The following is a 12,794-nucleotide window of genomic DNA, read 5'->3' on the forward strand; positions in this document are numbered from 1 at the left end:
CAAGTTTGGAACTCTACACTCCTACACAACAAAAGGCGGTGACGTATTTCAGAAATCACCTGCCGATTCGTACCGTTTTGTCGTTTTCAAAGCCTTCCTGGCAAACTTGGTTAGCACATTCTCCCTCAAACTGAGTTAATTACTGCATTTTCGTACCATTGCAGTAGTTTAAAAGGCTTAAGGAAGCATCTTTGTCACAACAGAAAGGTGGTTTGAAAATTGGGCTGGTAGGGGTAGCGACATAAAACAAAAAAAAAAAGGAGGGAAGCCAACAGCACCCGGGTTTCCCAGGCGGTCACCCATCCAAGTACTAACCGGGCCCAATGATGCTTAACTTCGGTGATCGGACGAGAACCGGTGTATTCATCGTGGTATGGCCGTTGGCACTCATGTAACGTAGGAGCACGGCAGAATTCGCGTTCGGCTTCTCTCCCAACACACAAAATGTTAGTTTTCGGCCGCATTTGACGAAAGCACTTCCTTCCGCAACAGCCAGTTCCTCGAGGACGGCGCGGGGGGCGCGCCCGGCGTCCCAGCAGAGCGACGGCCGAATTAGCGGGCGCACCGCCGCGTGTGTGAGACGCACTGCTGCTCGTTGCACCTCCTGTCATTCGCTGGGCGCGTGCAGCCTTCGACACTAGCGGAGGACGCATCTTGTCCCTGGTGTCCAGCGGAGGGCCTGTGCGGGGTGTGGCAGTGTCGTGCTGGAGGGCGCCACTGGTAGCGATGCGGGCTTCCTCGCCTCGCCTCGCCTCGCCTCGCCTCGCCTCACACACCGGGTGTGTGCGTAGTTTGCAGTGCATTCACACCATTCCTATCCCTGTCCCCGTCCCGACTTGTCCCGACTTTGCTCGACTGCCGCTCGCTGCCGCTCGGGTCGTGGTCCATATGACAGCGCAAGCACGACAAACGTCTGCGGGACGAGACGAGACGAGACGAGACGACTAAGGGACAGATTCGTGATTACAAATCAAGTTTGGAACTCTACACTCCTACACAACAAAAGGCGGTGACGTATTTCAGAAATCACCTGCCGATTCGTACCGTTTTGTCGTTTTCAAAGCCTTCCTGGCAAACTTGGTTAGCACATTCTCCCTCAAACTGAGTTAATTACTGCATTTTCGTACCATTGCAGTAGTTTAAAAGGCTTAAGGAAGCATCTTTGTCACAACAGAAAGGTGGTTTGAAAATTGGGCTGGTAGGGGTAGCGAAATAAAACAAAAAAAAAAAGGAGGGAAGCCAACAGCACCCGGGTTTCCCAGGCGGTCACCCATCCAAGTACTAACCGGGCCCAATGATGCTTAACTTCGGTGATCGGACGAGAACCGGTGTATTCATCGTGGTATGGCCGTTGGCACTCATGTAACGTAGGAGCACGGCAGAATTCGCGTTCGGCTTCTCTCCCAACACACAAAATGTTAGTTTTCGGCCGCATTTGACGAAAGCACTTCCTTCCGCAACAGCCAGTTCCTCGAGGACGGCGCGGGGGGCGCGCCCGGCGTCCCAGCAGAGCGACGGCCGAATTAGCGGGCGCACCGCCGCGTGTGTGAGACGCACTGCTGCTCGTTGCACCTCCTGTCATTCGCTGGGCGCGTGCAGCCTTCGACACTAGCGGAGGACGCATCTTGTCCCTGGTGTCCAGCGGAGGGCCTGTGCGGGGTGTGGCAGTGTCGTGCTGGAGGGCGCCACTGGTAGCGATGCGGGCTTCCTCGCCTCGCCTCGCCTCGCCTCGCCTCACACACCGGGTGTGTGCGTAGTTTGCAGTGCATTCACACCATTCCTATCCCTGTCCCCGTCCCGACTTGTCCCGACTTTGCTCGACTGCCGCTCGCTGCCGCTCGGGTCGTGGTCCATATGACAGCGCAAGCACGACAAACGTCTGCGGGACGAGACGAGACGAGACGAGACGACTAAGGGACAGATTCGTGATTACAAATCAAGTTTGGAACTCTACACTCCTACACAACAAAAGGCGGTGACGTATTTCAGAAATCACCTGCCGATTCGTACCGTTTTGTCGTTTTCAAAGCCTTCCTGGCAAACTTGGTTAGCACATTCTCCCTCAAACTGAGTTAATTACTGCATTTTCGTACCATTGCAGTAGTTTAAAAGGCTTAAGGAAGCATCTTTGTCACAACAGAAAGGTGGTTTGAAAATTGGGCTGGTAGGGGTAGCGACATAAAACAAAAAAAAAAAGGAGGGAAGCCAACAGCACCCGGGTTTCCCAGGCGGTCACCCATCCAAGTACTAACCGGGCCCAATGATGCTTAACTTCGGTGATCGGACGAGAACCGGTGTATTCATCGTGGTATGGCCGTTGGCACTCATGTAACGTAGGAGCACGGCAGAATTCGCGTTCGGCTTCTCTCCCAACACACAAAATGTTAGTTTTCGGCCGCATTTGACGAAAGCACTTCCTTCCGCAACAGCCAGTTCCTCGAGGACGGCGCGGGGGGCGCGCCCGGCGTCCCAGCAGAGCGACGGCCGAATTAGCGGGCGCACCGCCGCGTGTGTGAGACGCACTGCTGCTCGTTGCACCTCCTGTCATTCGCTGGGCGCGTGCAGCCTTCGACACTAGCGGAGGACGCATCTTGTCCCTGGTGTCCAGCGGAGGGCCTGTGCGGGGTGTGGCAGTGTCGTGCTGGAGGGCGCCACTGGTAGCGATGCGGGCTTCCTCGCCTCGCCTCGCCTCGCCTCGCCTCGCCTCACACACCGGGTGTGTGCGTAGTTTGCAGTGCATTCACACCATTCCTATCCCTGTCCCCGTCCCGACTTGTCCCGACTTTGCTCGACTGCCGCTCGCTGCCGCTCGGGTCGTGGTCCATATGACAGCGCAAGCACGACAAACGTCTGCGGGACGAGACGAGACGAGACGAGACGACTAAGGGACAGATTCGTGATTACAAATCAAGTTTGGAACTCTACACTCCTACACAACAAAAGGCGGTGACGTATTTCAGAAATCACCTGCCGATTCGTACCGTTTTGTCGTTTTCAAAGCCTTCCTGGCAAACTTGGTTAGCACATTCTCCCTCAAACTGAGTTAATTACTGCATTTTCGTACCATTGCAGTAGTTTAAAAGGCTTAAGGAAGCATCTTTGTCACAACAGAAAGGTGGTTTGAAAATTGGGCTGGTAGGGGTAGCGAAATAAAACAAAAAAAAAAAGGAGGGAAGCCAACAGCACCCGGGTTTCCCAGGCGGTCACCCATCCAAGTACTAACCGGGCCCAATGATGCTTAACTTCGGTGATCGGACGAGAACCGGTGTATTCATCGTGGTATGGCCGTTGGCACTCATGTAACGTAGGAGCACGGCAGAATTCGCGTTCGGCTTCTCTCCCAACACACAAAATGTTAGTTTTCGGCCGCATTTGACGAAAGCACTTCCTTCCGCAACAGCCAGTTCCTCGAGGACGGCGCGGGGGGCGCGCCCGGCGTCCCAGCAGAGCGACGGCCGAATTAGCGGGCGCACCGCCGCGTGTGTGAGACGCACTGCTGCTCGTTGCACCTCCTGTCATTCGCTGGGCGCGTGCAGCCTTCGACACTAGCGGAGGACGCATCTTGTCCCTGGTGTCCAGCGGAGGGCCTGTGCGGGGTGTGGCAGTGTCGTGCTGGAGGGCGCCACTGGTAGCGATGCGGGCTTCCTCGCCTCGCCTCGCCTCGCCTCGCCTCACACACCGGGTGTGTGCGTAGTTTGCAGTGCATTCACACCATTCCTATCCCTGTCCCCGTCCCGACTTGTCCCGACTTTGCTCGACTGCCGCTCGCTGCCGCTCGGGTCGTGGTCCATATGACAGCGCAAGCACGACAAACGTCTGCGGGACGAGACGAGACGAGACGAGACGACTAAGGGACAGATTCGTGATTACAAATCAAGTTTGGAACTCTACACTCCTACACAACAAAAGGCGGTGACGTATTTCAGAAATCACCTGCCGATTCGTACCGTTTTGTCGTTTTCAAAGCCTTCCTGGCAAACTTGGTTAGCACATTCTCCCTCAAACTGAGTTAATTACTGCATTTTCGTACCATTGCAGTAGTTTAAAAGGCTTAAGGAAGCATCTTTGTCACAACAGAAAGGTGGTTTGAAAATTGGGCTGGTAGGGGTAGCGACATAAAACAAAAAAAAAAAGGAGGGAAGCCAACAGCACCCGGGTTTCCCAGGCGGTCACCCATCCAAGTACTAACCGGGCCCAATGATGCTTAACTTCGGTGATCGGACGAGAACCGGTGTATTCATCGTGGTATGGCCGTTGGCACTCATGTAACGTAGGAGCACGGCAGAATTCGCGTTCGGCTTCTCTCCCAACACACAAAATGTTAGTTTTCGGCCGCATTTGACGAAAGCACTTCCTTCCGCAACAGCCAGTTCCTCGAGGACGGCGCGGGGGGCGCGCCCGGCGTCCCAGCAGAGCGACGGCCGAATTAGCGGGCGCACCGCCGCGTGTGTGAGACGCACTGCTGCTCGTTGCACCTCCTGTCATTCGCTGGGCGCGTGCAGCCTTCGACACTAGCGGAGGACGCATCTTGTCCCTGGTGTCCAGCGGAGGGCCTGTGCGGGGTGTGGCAGTGTCGTGCTGGAGGGCGCCACTGGTAGCGATGCGGGCTTCCTCGCCTCGCCTCGCCTCGCCTCGCCTCGCCTCACACACCGGGTGTGTGCGTAGTTTGCAGTGCATTCACACCATTCCTATCCCTGTCCCCGTCCCGACTTGTCCCGACTTTGCTCGACTGCCGCTCGCTGCCGCTCGGGTCGTGGTCCATATGACAGCGCAAGCACGACAAACGTCTGCGGGACGAGACGAGACGAGACGAGACGACTAAGGGACAGATTCGTGATTACAAATCAAGTTTGGAACTCTACACTCCTACACAACAAAAGGCGGTGACGTATTTCAGAAATCACCTGCCGATTCGTACCGTTTTGTCGTTTTCAAAGCCTTCCTGGCAAACTTGGTTAGCACATTCTCCCTCAAACTGAGTTAATTACTGCATTTTCGTACCATTGCAGTAGTTTAAAAGGCTTAAGGAAGCATCTTTGTCACAACAGAAAGGTGGTTTGAAAATTGGGCTGGTAGGGGTAGCGAAATAAAACAAAAAAAAAAAGGAGGGAAGCCAACAGCACCCGGGTTTCCCAGGCGGTCACCCATCCAAGTACTAACCGGGCCCAATGATGCTTAACTTCGGTGATCGGACGAGAACCGGTGTATTCATCGTGGTATGGCCGTTGGCACTCATGTAACGTAGGAGCACGGCAGAATTCGCGTTCGGCTTCTCTCCCAACACACAAAATGTTAGTTTTCGGCCGCATTTGACGAAAGCACTTCCTTCCGCAACAGCCAGTTCCTCGAGGACGGCGCGGGGGACGCGCCCGGCGTCCCAGCAGAGCGACGGCCGAATTAGCGGGCGCACCGCCGCGTGTGTGAGACGCACTGCTGCTCGTTGCACCTCCTGTCATTCGCTGGGCGCGTGCAGCCTTCGACACTAGCGGAGGACGCATCTTGTCCCTGGTGTCCAGCGGAGGGCCTGTGCGGGGTGTGGCAGTGTCGTGCTGGAGGGCGCCACTGGTAGCGATGCGGGCTTCCTCGCCTCGCCTCGCCTCGCCTCGCCTCACACACCGGGTGTGTGCGTAGTTTGCAGTGCATTCACACCATTCCTATCCCTGTCCCCGTCCCGACTTGTCCCGACTTTGCTCGACTGCCGCTCGCTGCCGCTCGGGTCGTGGTCCATATGACAGCGCAAGCACGACAAACGTCTGCGGGACGAGACGAGACGAGACGAGACGACTAAGGGACAGATTCGTGATTACAAATCAAGTTTGGAACTCTACACTCCTACACAACAAAAGGCGGTGACGTATTTCAGAAATCACCTGCCGATTCGTACCGTTTTGTCGTTTTCAAAGCCTTCCTGGCAAACTTGGTTAGCACATTCTCCCTCAAACTGAGTTAATTACTGCATTTTCGTACCATTGCAGTAGTTTAAAAGGCTTAAGGAAGCATCTTTGTCACAACAGAAAGGTGGTTTGAAAATTGGGCTGGTAGGGGTAGCGAAATAAAACAAAAAAAAAAAGGAGGGAAGCCAACAGCACCCGGGTTTCCCAGGCGGTCACCCATCCAAGTACTAACCGGGCCCAATGATGCTTAACTTCGGTGATCGGACGAGAACCGGTGTATTCATCGTGGTATGGCCGTTGGCACTCATGTAACGTAGGAGCACGGCAGAATTCGCGTTCGGCTTCTCTCCCAACACACAAAATGTTAGTTTTCGGCCGCATTTGACGAAAGCACTTCCTTCCGCAACAGCCAGTTCCTCGAGGACGGCGCGGGGGACGCGCCCGGCGTCCCAGCAGAGCGACGGCCGAATTAGCGGGCGCACCGCCGCGTGTGTGAGACGCACTGCTGCTCGTTGCACCTCCTGTCATTCGCTGGGCGCGTGCAGCCTTCGACACTAGCGGAGGACGCATCTTGTCCCTGGTGTCCAGCGGAGGGCCTGTGCGGGGTGTGGCAGTGTCGTGCTGGAGGGCGCCACTGGTAGCGATGCGGGCTTCCTCGCCTCGCCTCGCCTCGCCTCGCCTCACACACCGGGTGTGTGCGTAGTTTGCAGTGCATTCACACCATTCCTATCCCTGTCCCCGTCCCGACTTGTCCCGACTTTGCTCGACTGCCGCTCGCTGCCGCTCGGGTCGTGGTCCATATGACAGCGCAAGCACGACAAACGTCTGCGGGACGAGACGAGACGAGACGAGACGACTAAGGGACAGATTCGTGATTACAAATCAAGTTTGGAACTCTACACTCCTACACAACAAAAGGCGGTGACGTATTTCAGAAATCACCTGCCGATTCGTACCGTTTTGTCGTTTTCAAAGCCTTCCTGGCAAACTTGGTTAGCACATTCTCCCTCAAACTGAGTTAATTACTGCATTTTCGTACCATTGCAGTAGTTTAAAAGGCTTAAGGAAGCATCTTTGTCACAACAGAAAGGTGGTTTGAAAATTGGGCTGGTAGGGGTAGCGAAATAAAACAAAAAAAAAAAGGAGGGAAGCCAACAGCACCCGGGTTTCCCAGGCGGTCACCCATCCAAGTACTAACCGGGCCCAATGATGCTTAACTTCGGTGATCGGACGAGAACCGGTGTATTCATCGTGGTATGGCCGTTGGCACTCATGTAACGTAGGAGCACGGCAGAATTCGCGTTCGGCTTCTCTCCCAACACACAAAATGTTAGTTTTCGGCCGCATTTGACGAAAGCACTTCCTTCCGCAACAGCCAGTTCCTCGAGGACGGCGCGGGGGACGCGCCCGGCGTCCCAGCAGAGCGACGGCCGAATTAGCGGGCGCACCGCCGCGTGTGTGAGACGCACTGCTGCTCGTTGCACCTCCTGTCATTCGCTGGGCGCGTGCAGCCTTCGACACTAGCGGAGGACGCATCTTGTCCCTGGTGTCCAGCGGAGGGCCTGTGCGGGGTGTGGCAGTGTCGTGCTGGAGGGCGCCACTGGTAGCGATGCGGGCTTCCTCGCCTCGCCTCGCCTCGCCTCGCCTCGCCTCACACACCGGGTGTGTGCGTAGTTTGCAGTGCATTCACACCATTCCTATCCCTGTCCCCGTCCCGACTTGTCCCGACTTTGCTCGACTGCCGCTCGCTGCCGCTCGGGTCGTGGTCCATATGACAGCGCAAGCACGACAAACGTCTGCGGGACGAGACGAGACGAGACGAGACGACTAAGGGACAGATTCGTGATTACAAATCAAGTTTGGAACTCTACACTCCTACACAACAAAAGGCGGTGACGTATTTCAGAAATCACCTGCCGATTCGTACCGTTTTGTCGTTTTCAAAGCCTTCCTGGCAAACTTGGTTAGCACATTCTCCCTCAAACTGAGTTAATTACTGCATTTTCGTACCATTGCAGTAGTTTAAAAGGCTTAAGGAAGCATCTTTGTCACAACAGAAAGGTGGTTTGAAAATTGGGCTGGTAGGGGTAGCGAAATAAAACAAAAAAAAAAAGGAGGGAAGCCAACAGCACCCGGGTTTCCCAGGCGGTCACCCATCCAAGTACTAACCGGGCCCAATGATGCTTAACTTCGGTGATCGGACGAGAACCGGTGTATTCATCGTGGTATGGCCGTTGGCACTCATGTAACGTAGGAGCACGGCAGAATTCGCGTTCGGCTTCTCTCCCAACACACAAAATGTTAGTTTTCGGCCGCATTTGACGAAAGCACTTCCTTCCGCAACAGCCAGTTCCTCGAGGACGGCGCGGGGGGCGCGCCCGGCGTCCCAGCAGAGCGACGGCCGAATTAGCGGGCGCACCGCCGCGTGTGTGAGACGCACTGCTGCTCGTTGCACCTCCTGTCATTCGCTGGGCGCGTGCAGCCTTCGACACTAGCGGAGGACGCATCTTGTCCCTGGTGTCCAGCGGAGGGCCTGTGCGGGGTGTGGCAGTGTCGTGCTGGAGGGCGCCACTGGTAGCGATGCGGGCTTCCTCGCCTCGCCTCGCCTCGCCTCGCCTCGCCTCACACACCGGGTGTGTGCGTAGTTTGCAGTGCATTCACACCATTCCTATCCCTGTCCCCGTCCCGACTTGTCCCGACTTTGCTCGACTGCCGCTCGCTGCCGCTCGGGTCGTGGTCCATATGACAGCGCAAGCACGACAAACGTCTGCGGGACGAGACGAGACGAGACGAGACGACTAAGGGACAGATTCGTGATTACAAATCAAGTTTGGAACTCTACACTCCTACACAACAAAAGGCGGTGACGTATTTCAGAAATCACCTGCCGATTCGTACCGTTTTGTCGTTTTCAAAGCCTTCCTGGCAAACTTGGTTAGCACATTCTCCCTCAAACTGAGTTAATTACTGCATTTTCGTACCATTGCAGTAGTTTAAAAGGCTTAAGGAAGCATCTTTGTCACAACAGAAAGGTGGTTTGAAAATTGGGCTGGTAGGGGTAGCGAAATAAAACAAAAAAAAAAAGGAGGGAAGCCAACAGCACCCGGGTTTCCCAGGCGGTCACCCATCCAAGTACTAACCGGGCCCAATGATGCTTAACTTCGGTGATCGGACGAGAACCGGTGTATTCATCGTGGTATGGCCGTTGGCACTCATGTAACGTAGGAGCACGGCAGAATTCGCGTTCGGCTTCTCTCCCAACACACAAAATGTTAGTTTTCGGCCGCATTTGACGAAAGCACTTCCTTCCGCAACAGCCAGTTCCTCGAGGACGGCGCGGGGGACGCGCCCGGCGTCCCAGCAGAGCGACGGCCGAATTAGCGGGCGCACCGCCGCGTGTGTGAGACGCACTGCTGCTCGTTGCACCTCCTGTCATTCGCTGGGCGCGTGCAGCCTTCGACACTAGCGGAGGACGCATCTTGTCCCTGGTGTCCAGCGGAGGGCCTGTGCGGGGTGTGGCAGTGTCGTGCTGGAGGGCGCCACTGGTAGCGATGCGGGCTTCCTCGCCTCGCCTCGCCTCGCCTCGCCTCACACACCGGGTGTGTGCGTAGTTTGCAGTGCATTCACACCATTCCTATCCCTGTCCCCGTCCCGACTTGTCCCGACTTTGCTCGACTGCCGCTCGCTGCCGCTCGGGTCGTGGTCCATATGACAGCGCAAGCACGACAAACGTCTGCGGGACGAGACGAGACGAGACGAGACGACTAAGGGACAGATTCGTGATTACAAATCAAGTTTGGAACTCTACACTCCTACACAACAAAAGGCGGTGACGTATTTCAGAAATCACCTGCCGATTCGTACCGTTTTGTCGTTTTCAAAGCCTTCCTGGCAAACTTGGTTAGCACATTCTCCCTCAAACTGAGTTAATTACTGCATTTTCGTACCATTGCAGTAGTTTAAAAGGCTTAAGGAAGCATCTTTGTCACAACAGAAAGGTGGTTTGAAAATTGGGCTGGTAGGGGTAGCGAAATAAAACAAAAAAAAAAAGGAGGGAAGCCAACAGCACCCGGGTTTCCCAGGCGGTCACCCATCCAAGTACTAACCGGGCCCAATGATGCTTAACTTCGGTGATCGGACGAGAACCGGTGTATTCATCGTGGTATGGCCGTTGGCACTCATGTAACGTAGGAGCACGGCAGAATTCGCGTTCGGCTTCTCTCCCAACACACAAAATGTTAGTTTTCGGCCGCATTTGACGAAAGCACTTCCTTCCGCAACAGCCAGTTCCTCGAGGACGGCGCGGGGGACGCGCCCGGCGTCCCAGCAGAGCGACGGCCGAATTAGCGGGCGCACCGCCGCGTGTGTGAGACGCACTGCTGCTCGTTGCACCTCCTGTCATTCGCTGGGCGCGTGCAGCCTTCGACACTAGCGGAGGACGCATCTTGTCCCTGGTGTCCAGCGGAGGGCCTGTGCGGGGTGTGGCAGTGTCGTGCTGGAGGGCGCCACTGGTAGCGATGCGGGCTTCCTCGCCTCGCCTCGCCTCGCCTCGCCTCACACACCGGGTGTGTGCGTAGTTTGCAGTGCATTCACACCATTCCTATCCCTGTCCCCGTCCCGACTTGTCCCGACTTTGCTCGACTGCCGCTCGCTGCCGCTCGGGTCGTGGTCCATATGACAGCGCAAGCACGACAAACGTCTGCGGGACGAGACGAGACGAGACGAGACGACTAAGGGACAGATTCGTGATTACAAATCAAGTTTGGAACTCTACACTCCTACACAACAAAAGGCGGTGACGTATTTCAGAAATCACCTGCCGATTCGTACCGTTTTGTCGTTTTCAAAGCCTTCCTGGCAAACTTGGTTAGCACATTCTCCCTCAAACTGAGTTAATTACTGCATTTTCGTACCATTGCAGTAGTTTAAAAGGCTTAAGGAAGCATCTTTGTCACAACAGAAAGGTGGTTTGAAAATTGGGCTGGTAGGGGTAGCGAAATAAAACAAAAAAAAAAAGGAGGGAAGCCAACAGCACCCGGGTTTCCCAGGCGGTCACCCATCCAAGTACTAACCGGGCCCAATGATGCTTAACTTCGGTGATCGGACGAGAACCGGTGTATTCATCGTGGTATGGCCGTTGGCACTCATGTAACGTAGGAGCACGGCAGAATTCGCGTTCGGCTTCTCTCCCAACACACAAAATGTTAGTTTTCGGCCGCATTTGACGAAAGCACTTCCTTCCGCAACAGCCAGTTCCTCGAGGACGGCGCGGGGGACGCGCCCGGCGTCCCAGCAGAGCGACGGCCGAATTAGCGGGCGCACCGCCGCGTGTGTGAGACGCACTGCTGCTCGTTGCACCTCCTGTCATTCGCTGGGCGCGTGCAGCCTTCGACACTAGCGGAGGACGCATCTTGTCCCTGGTGTCCAGCGGAGGGCCTGTGCGGGGTGTGGCAGTGTCGTGCTGGAGGGCGCCACTGGTAGCGATGCGGGCTTCCTCGCCTCGCCTCGCCTCGCCTCGCCTCGCCTCACACACCGGGTGTGTGCGTAGTTTGCAGTGCATTCACACCATTCCTATCCCTGTCCCCGTCCCGACTTGTCCCGACTTTGCTCGACTGCCGCTCGCTGCCGCTCGGGTCGTGGTCCATATGACAGCGCAAGCACGACAAACGTCTGCGGGACGAGACGAGACGAGACGAGACGACTAAGGGACAGATTCGTGATTACAAATCAAGTTTGGAACTCTACACTCCTACACAACAAAAGGCGGTGACGTATTTCAGAAATCACCTGCCGATTCGTACCGTTTTGTCGTTTTCAAAGCCTTCCTGGCAAACTTGGTTAGCACATTCTCCCTCAAACTGAGTTAATTACTGCATTTTCGTACCATTGCAGTAGTTTAAAAGGCTTAAGGAAGCATCTTTGTCACAACAGAAAGGTGGTTTGAAAATTGGGCTGGTAGGGGTAGCGAAATAAAACAAAAAAAAAAAGGAGGGAAGCCAACAGCACCCGGGTTTCCCAGGCGGTCACCCATCCAAGTACTAACCGGGCCCAATGATGCTTAACTTCGGTGATCGGACGAGAACCGGTGTATTCATCGTGGTATGGCCGTTGGCACTCATGTAACGTAGGAGCACGGCAGAATTCGCGTTCGGCTTCTCTCCCAACACACAAAATGTTAGTTTTCGGCCGCATTTGACGAAAGCACTTCCTTCCGCAACAGCCAGTTCCTCGAGGACGGCGCGGGGGGCGCGCCCGGCGTCCCAGCAGAGCGACGGCCGAATTAGCGGGCGCACCGCCGCGTGTGTGAGACGCACTGCTGCTCGTTGCACCTCCTGTCATTCGCTGGGCGCGTGCAGCCTTCGACACTAGCGGAGGACGCATCTTGTCCCTGGTGTCCAGCGGAGGGCCTGTGCGGGGTGTGGCAGTGTCGTGCTGGAGGGCGCCACTGGTAGCGATGCGGGCTTCCTCGCCTCGCCTCGCCTCGCCTCGCCTCGCCTCACACACCGGGTGTGTGCGTAGTTTGCAGTGCATTCACACCATTCCTATCCCTGTCCCCGTCCCGACTTGTCCCGACTTTGCTCGACTGCCGCTCGCTGCCGCTCGGGTCGTGGTCCATATGACAGCGCAAGCACGACAAACGTCTGCGGGACGAGACGAGACGAGACGAGACGACTAAGGGACAGATTCGTGATTACAAATCAAGTTTGGAACTCTACACTCCTACACAACAAAAGGCGGTGACGTATTTCAGAAATCACCTGCCGATTCGTACCGTTTTGTCGTTTTCAAAGCCTTCCTGGCAAACTTGGTTAGCACATTCTCCCTCAAACTGAGTTAATTACTGCATTTTCGTACCATTGCAGTAGTTTAAAAGGCTTAAGGAAGCATCTTTGTCACAAC

The 12,794-nt window shown here is 55.5% G+C and overlaps 13 non-coding genes across 13 annotated transcripts; all 13 read right to left on the reverse strand.

Annotated features, from left to right (window-relative positions):
* Positions 1-266: 266 nt before the first annotated feature.
* Positions 267-385, reverse strand: LOC126214400 (5S ribosomal RNA). Its single transcript, XR_007541863.1, has one exon. It is a non-coding gene; the product is annotated as a 5S ribosomal RNA (ribosomal RNA).
* Positions 386-1,237: 852 nt separating this feature from the next.
* LOC126214401 (5S ribosomal RNA) lies at positions 1,238-1,356 on the reverse strand. Its single transcript, XR_007541864.1, has one exon. It is a non-coding gene; the product is annotated as a 5S ribosomal RNA (ribosomal RNA).
* Positions 1,357-2,203: 847 nt separating this feature from the next.
* Positions 2,204-2,322, reverse strand: LOC126214404 (5S ribosomal RNA). Its single transcript, XR_007541866.1, has one exon. It is a non-coding gene; the product is annotated as a 5S ribosomal RNA (ribosomal RNA).
* Positions 2,323-3,174: 852 nt separating this feature from the next.
* LOC126214405 (5S ribosomal RNA) lies at positions 3,175-3,293 on the reverse strand. Its single transcript, XR_007541867.1, has one exon. It is a non-coding gene; the product is annotated as a 5S ribosomal RNA (ribosomal RNA).
* Positions 3,294-4,140: 847 nt separating this feature from the next.
* On the reverse strand, positions 4,141-4,259 carry LOC126214406 (5S ribosomal RNA). Its single transcript, XR_007541868.1, has one exon. It is a non-coding gene; the product is annotated as a 5S ribosomal RNA (ribosomal RNA).
* Positions 4,260-5,111: 852 nt separating this feature from the next.
* On the reverse strand, positions 5,112-5,230 carry LOC126214407 (5S ribosomal RNA). The gene has a single exon (XR_007541869.1). It is a non-coding gene; the product is annotated as a 5S ribosomal RNA (ribosomal RNA).
* Positions 5,231-6,077: 847 nt separating this feature from the next.
* On the reverse strand, positions 6,078-6,196 carry LOC126214408 (5S ribosomal RNA). Its single transcript, XR_007541870.1, has one exon. It is a non-coding gene; the product is annotated as a 5S ribosomal RNA (ribosomal RNA).
* Positions 6,197-7,043: 847 nt separating this feature from the next.
* Positions 7,044-7,162, reverse strand: LOC126214409 (5S ribosomal RNA). The gene has a single exon (XR_007541871.1). It is a non-coding gene; the product is annotated as a 5S ribosomal RNA (ribosomal RNA).
* An 852-nt stretch (positions 7,163-8,014) lies between these two features.
* LOC126214410 (5S ribosomal RNA) lies at positions 8,015-8,133 on the reverse strand. Its single transcript, XR_007541872.1, has one exon. It is a non-coding gene; the product is annotated as a 5S ribosomal RNA (ribosomal RNA).
* An 852-nt stretch (positions 8,134-8,985) lies between these two features.
* LOC126214411 (5S ribosomal RNA) lies at positions 8,986-9,104 on the reverse strand. The gene has a single exon (XR_007541873.1). It is a non-coding gene; the product is annotated as a 5S ribosomal RNA (ribosomal RNA).
* An 847-nt stretch (positions 9,105-9,951) lies between these two features.
* Positions 9,952-10,070, reverse strand: LOC126214412 (5S ribosomal RNA). The gene has a single exon (XR_007541874.1). It is a non-coding gene; the product is annotated as a 5S ribosomal RNA (ribosomal RNA).
* Positions 10,071-10,917: 847 nt separating this feature from the next.
* Positions 10,918-11,036, reverse strand: LOC126214413 (5S ribosomal RNA). The gene has a single exon (XR_007541875.1). It is a non-coding gene; the product is annotated as a 5S ribosomal RNA (ribosomal RNA).
* An 852-nt stretch (positions 11,037-11,888) lies between these two features.
* Positions 11,889-12,007, reverse strand: LOC126214416 (5S ribosomal RNA). The gene has a single exon (XR_007541877.1). It is a non-coding gene; the product is annotated as a 5S ribosomal RNA (ribosomal RNA).
* Between the last annotated feature and the right edge of the window lie 787 nt (positions 12,008-12,794).

Source organism: Schistocerca nitens, chromosome 11 (assembly GCF_023898315.1).
Source record: "Schistocerca nitens isolate TAMUIC-IGC-003100 chromosome 11, iqSchNite1.1, whole genome shotgun sequence".
NCBI classification, from domain to species: domain Eukaryota; kingdom Metazoa; phylum Arthropoda; class Insecta; order Orthoptera; family Acrididae; genus Schistocerca; species Schistocerca nitens.